We start from the raw sequence: 6,021 nt of genomic DNA on the forward strand, positions 1-6,021 counted from the left end.
TCAAGTGAGATTATCGTTGTTGTTGTTAGGTGCCGTGGAGTCGGTTCCAACTCATAGTGACCTTACAGGACAAAGTAGAACTGCCCCATATGGTTTTCAAGGAGTGGCTGGTGGTTTCGAACTGCTGACCTTTTGGTTAGCGCTGAGCTCTTAACCATTTATCAAAATCATGCCATCTGTCCTTTATTTTCCCCATTTATAAAATAAAGTAACTAAATAGAAAATAAAGTACCTATTTCACTGATGATATAATTTATTCAGTTTTTAAAAATACCTTGAAAGATAACAGGTATTGGTAAGATCAATTGTAGGAACGCTATCAATTTTTAAAAATGAAAGTGAATGACATTAATAGCCACTGAATCTCTCCTAGTACTTGCTGAAATCATCTAAAATATCAACTGAATTAAAACATAATATTTCAAACAGCATAGTATGTAATCTGATATCTCTTATAAAACTTAATTAATCAGATAAATAAAATATAAAAACAATTATGTACAGATATGTTCAAATATTTAAATACTGGTATGGTTAACTTTAATCAAAGTATTTAATTATCAATATCCTAGTCTTTAAAATTATAATTAACTATCATTAGTAGACTATATAGACTACATATTGAAACAATTTTCAGGGATTGTCCTTTTAAGTCTTAAAGTATCTTTCCACATATAGACAAAAGAAAAATAAAATTTCTAGATCAATTACTCCACAGTAAAGGTCCCTGCCCTCATGACATTTATTTGTCTTGTTTACCACTGTTATCACAGCACCTGGTACAGTGCCTGGCACACAGCAGATTTCAGCAAATATTAATTGAAAAATCAATTATAAATATACCACATAAGATTTATTATGAAGTGTGATGCTGTTTACTTTGAAATTTAAAACAGCTAATACGCCTATAGTTTTTAAAGTATGAAAGAACATTTTTAAAAAGTGTTAAGTATACATCTGCTGTTTTTAAAGAAAAGCTTTGAAAATTTTAGCCAAATACAGTAACATAGGATCGAAAGGCAGCACATTTGGTATCTGAGTTTTGCCATACCAAAACAACAAAACACATACTTGCCATAGCTTCCTCAGCATTCCGTTCTTTAAAGCAGAAGGGTATCCCTTCAAACTGGGCAGTGTTTTGCTCAGGCCATCATTACCAACAGGTCCAAAGTAGCTATCTGCTTTCTCCTTCCAAAAAAAAAAGGATTATTACTTTATTATTCTAGATATGACTCAGCCTTAGGAAAACTTTATGTTTTGGCTTTTTATAAATGTAATTTAAAAAAAAATTTTAATGTCCTTGTAGAAATTTTTAAAGAATCATCTTAAATGCCAAACCTAATATTCATAGGAAACACAAAATTAAAACTATACCTTTAAAAATTCTATTTATATTCTACTCAACAACTGAGTAACTATTATACTGTTCTCAAGAAAAATTTTCAAAATGTGAATATATGCAGGCTGTAATATAAAGACTAAGATGGAATCTGGAATCTGGAATTCTTTAAAACTAGTACACAAAGGTTATGAAAGACTAATTAAACTAAGATTTGGGAGTAGGATTACATGTTTATAGGTTTACACATAAACCAACTGATATTTGTATCCTAATTTACTATGTATTAATTGGAATGGAGAGAATTATTAATGCTGGTGACACAAGCCGTTAACAACTTAAATTAACATGTGATATCTAATAGAATAAGTGATGTTTAAGTATTTAGCTTTTGCTAGAAAGCTACTACCAAATAGTTTTACAATGAGTGCACTGTGAAACATTAGTATTGTGCAATCAAACAAATTGAAAATAACTCTCTGAAAATTCAGATTTGTGTCCAAAAATGTTCTGGTATATTATCTAGAGTAGTTAAACCAATTAGGAATATTTAATTAAAACTGTATATTGCTTCTCTTACTAGAATAATAAGAGAAAACTGGTAAATAATGCTTTTGAAGGGTTCAAACATTTATTTTTGTTTAAGCACTGAAACTCTAAACCATAACAAACAATATTTAACCCACTGCCATCAAGTCGATTCTGACTCATAGTGACTCTGTAGGACAGAGTAGAACTGCCCCATAGAGTTTCCAAGGCTGTAGATATTTATGGAAGTATACTGCCCCATCTTTTTCCTGCAGAGTGGCTGGTGGGTTCAAATCGCCTAACTTTCAGTTAGCAGCCAAGTGCTTTAACCACTGCGCCACAGGGCTCCTAAATGAATATTAAGGAAGATGATATCCCCCAAACCACATTATCCTTTCATCCCTGCTATTATTACATAGAAGTCTTTTTAAGACAAGAAATAACGTAAACGCACTGATCCTGTAGTAAAATACTTCTAGGGTAAGTTAAAGCTTAGTCTAAATAATTACACAGTTTTCATGCAAAGCAACAGAGCATTTTCCTAGTGGGCCCAGTACAGCATTCTGTTGTCTCTGTAGCCTGGAATTCTACAATTTCATTTCCTGGTATCTCCTTGTTCAGCCACTCCTTAACCATCCCTCTACAGGATGTGGACTAGAAGAGAAGATAGGAAACAGCTGCAAAAGAGGGGAAGTTATTTTCCAAAATGAATTATTAATATTGTAAGCAATCGGTAACCTACTTGAATCCATTCTTAAATCACACAGTAATTGTGCAACGTTTTACGGAAGGCGAGTGTCCTGAGATGAGCTGCCGAGCATGTAAAGGCACAAGGCAACTAGAGGAAAAATAAATGAACTCTTCAATACTTCTGAAGGAAAATTATACTTGCCTGATGTTATTTCAAGTTCTGGACGCTGGGATTAGTTTAGAACACTTCCCTCTAATTCAGAGCATTTTTAAAATTTTAAGATTAGAGTGAATTTCAAAAATTAAAGAAGTAATCTCAACAATGTCTGTTATATAACAAAACAGAACGAGTTGTTCCAACAGTAGAAGATGGACTGTAAATAAAGATCAAGAGCTTGAGCTCTGGGATCAGATTGCCTGGGTTCAAATCCCAGCTTGTCACTTATTAGCTCCACGACCCTGGAGAAGTGACAGCCTGTCTGTGCCTCAGCCCCCTCATTTGTAAAATAGAGCTAATAACAGTACCTATGTGAGAATTGAAAGAAGTAAGATATTTATAGTGTTTAGAATATTATGTACTAAGTATGTACACAATGAATGCTAGATTTTTCTGACTTTTGTTTACGGTATTAAAGTTATACAGCAAAGGACGTCTTTGCTTAAAATTTGCTAAATGTTGAAACATTATAAAATATTTTACAAGTCTGGTTAATAATCAAACAATAAATTTTATTTTCCTTTTCATACCTTTGAGTATATTAAGCAATACTGGAATAATGTAGCTTTAACAGGCAGACATTAATCAATCATAATCTAACCCCCCCACACACACACACATATACTTTCCCTGACCTTAGCTTTAAGATGAATCATTAACGTATGATGAATTTTAAGGGGTATTTCAAAGAACTACCGCCACTGTCTGTCAATCTGTCATACTGTGGTGGTTTGTGTGTTGCTATAATGCTAGAAGCTATGTCACTAATATTTCAAATACCAGCAGGGTCACCCATGGTGAACAGGTTTCAGAAAAGCTTCCAGATTAAGACAAACCAGGAAGAAAGGCCTGGCAACCTAGTTCCAAAAGCTACCATTGTTAGGTGCCCTTGAGTGGGTTCTGTCTGACTCGTAGCGACCTTATGTATAACAGAACGAAACGGTGCCCAGTCCTGGGCCATCCTCACAATCACTGCTATGTTTGAGCCCATTATTGTAGCCACTGTGTCAATCCATCTCATTGAGGGGCTTCCTCTTTTTTGCTGACCCAATGAAAACCTTATGAATCATGACAGAATATTGCCCAATACAGTGCTGGACTGGGCAATGTTTCATTCTGTTATACATAAAACAACTAACAACAACAAAGAACTAACAGACCTCTGATATAAATAATCTTATCATAGTAGGGAAGAGCTGCCTCCTCAAAGTAGAGTTAACCTTAATGACACGGACAGAGTAAAGCTTTCGGGACCTTCATTTGCTGATGTGGCACAACTCAAAACGAGAATAAACAGCTGCAAACATCCATTAACAATCAGAACATGGAATGCAGGAAGTATGAATCAAGGAAAACTGGAAGTGGTCAAAAGTGAAATGGAACGCTTGAAGATCGATAAGGTAGGTGAGCTGAAATGGACTGGTATTGACAACTTAGAATCTTAACAATCATATGGTCTACTATGCAGGGAATAACAAATTGAAGAGGAACGGCGTCACATTCATCATCAAAAAGAACATTTTAAGATCTATCCTGAAATAACAATGCTGTCAGTGATAGGATAATATCCATATGCCTACAAGGAAGACCCAGATAAATGCGACTATTATTCAAACTCACACACCAACCACCAATGCCAAAGATGAAGAAACTGAAGATTTTTACCTACTTCTGGAGTCTGAAATTGATCAAACATGCAATCAAAATGCATTGATAATTACTGGTAATTGGAATGCGAAAGTTGGAAACGAAGAAAGATTGGTAGTTGGAAAATACGGCCTTGGTGATAGAAAAACGCTGGAAACCGCATGATAGAATTTTGCAAGACCAATGACTTATTCATTGGAAACACCTTTTTTCAACAACATAAATGGCAAATATACACGTGGACCTTGCTGGATGGAATACACAGAAATCAAATCGACTACATCTGTGGAAAAAGATGATGGAGAAGCTCAATACCATCAGTCAGAATAAGGCAAGGGGCTGACTGTAGAACAGATCCTCAATTGCTCATATGCAAGTTCAAGTTGAAGCGAAGAAAATTAAAATAAGTCCAAGAGAGCCAAAGTACAACTTTGAGTATATACCACTTGAATTTAGAGACCATCTCAAGAACAGATTTGACGCATTGAACACTGACTGAAGACCAGATGAGTTGTGGGATGACATCAAGGATATCATACATGAAGAAAACAACAGGTCATTAAAAAGACAGGAAAGAAAGAAAAGACCAAAATGGATGTCAGAAGAGACTCTGAAACTTGCTCTTGAACATCAAATAGCTAAAGTGAATGGAAGAAATGATGAAGTAAAAGAGCTGAATAGAAGATTTCAAAGGCAGCTTGAGGAGACAAAGTAAATTATTATAATGAAATGTGCAGAGACCTGGAATTACAAAACCAAAAGGAAAGAACATCCTCGGTATTTCTCAAGCTGAAAGAACTGAAGAAAAATTTAAGCCTCGAGTTGCAATGGTGAAAGATTCTACGGGCAAAAAATTGAACGACACAAGAAGCATCAAAAGAAGATGGAGGGAATCACAGAGTCACTGTACCAGAAAGAACTGGGCGACATGCCGCCATTTCAGGAGGTAGCAAGCAGGTAGCATATGATCAAGAACCAATGGTACTGAAGGAAGAAGTCCAAGCTGCACTGAAGGCATTGGTGAAACACAAGGCTCCAGGAGTTGACACAATACCAATTGAGATGTTTCAACAAACGGATGCAATGCTGGAAGTGCTCACTCATCTATGACTGGAAGAGATCCATATTCGTGCCCATTCCAAAGAAAGGTGATCCAATGGAATGCGAAAATTATCAAACAATATCATTAATATCACATGCAAGTAAATTATGCTGAAGATAACTCAAAAGCAGTTGCAGCAGTACAACAGGGAACTGCCAGAAATTCAAGCTGGATTCAGAAGAGGACGTGGAACAAGGGCTATCATTGCTGATGTCAGATGGATCTTGGCTGAAAGCAGAGAATACAAGAAAGATGTTTACCCGTGTTTTATTGACTATGCAAAGGCATTTGGCTGTGGGGATCATAACACATTATGGATAACATTGCGAAGAATGGGAATTCCAGAACACTTAATTGTGCTCATGAGGAACCTGCACATAGACCAAGAGGCCGTCATTCAAACAGAACGAGGGGATACTGCATGGTTTAAAATCAAGCAGTGTGTGTCGGGGTTGTATCCTCTCACCATACTTATTCAATCTATATGCTCAGCAAATA

At 35.7% G+C, this 6,021-nt stretch overlaps 1 protein-coding gene across 5 annotated transcripts in view; it reads right to left on the bottom strand.

Annotated features, from left to right (window-relative positions):
* The window catches only part of ZHX1 (zinc fingers and homeoboxes 1), a 29,954-nt gene that overhangs the window by 18,500 nt on the left and 5,433 nt on the right, over positions 1 to 6,021 (bottom strand). For 4 of the 5 annotated variants that reach the window (XR_002823514.1, XR_002823513.1, XR_002823515.1 and 1 more), the window contains exon 2: positions 1,072 to 1,188. The gene's annotated coding sequence lies outside the window, so the exon portion shown is untranslated. Of the gene's footprint in view, positions 1 to 1,071; positions 1,189 to 2,376; positions 3,557 to 6,021 lie in introns of those variants that run through there. The other variant, XR_002823516.1, reaches the window with a different exon arrangement.

The sequence above is a fragment of the Trichechus manatus genome, unplaced genomic scaffold (genome assembly GCF_000243295.1).
Source record: "Trichechus manatus latirostris isolate Lorelei unplaced genomic scaffold, TriManLat1.0 scaffold00022, whole genome shotgun sequence".
In the NCBI taxonomy this organism is placed as follows: Eukaryota; Metazoa; Chordata; class Mammalia; order Sirenia; family Trichechidae; genus Trichechus; species Trichechus manatus.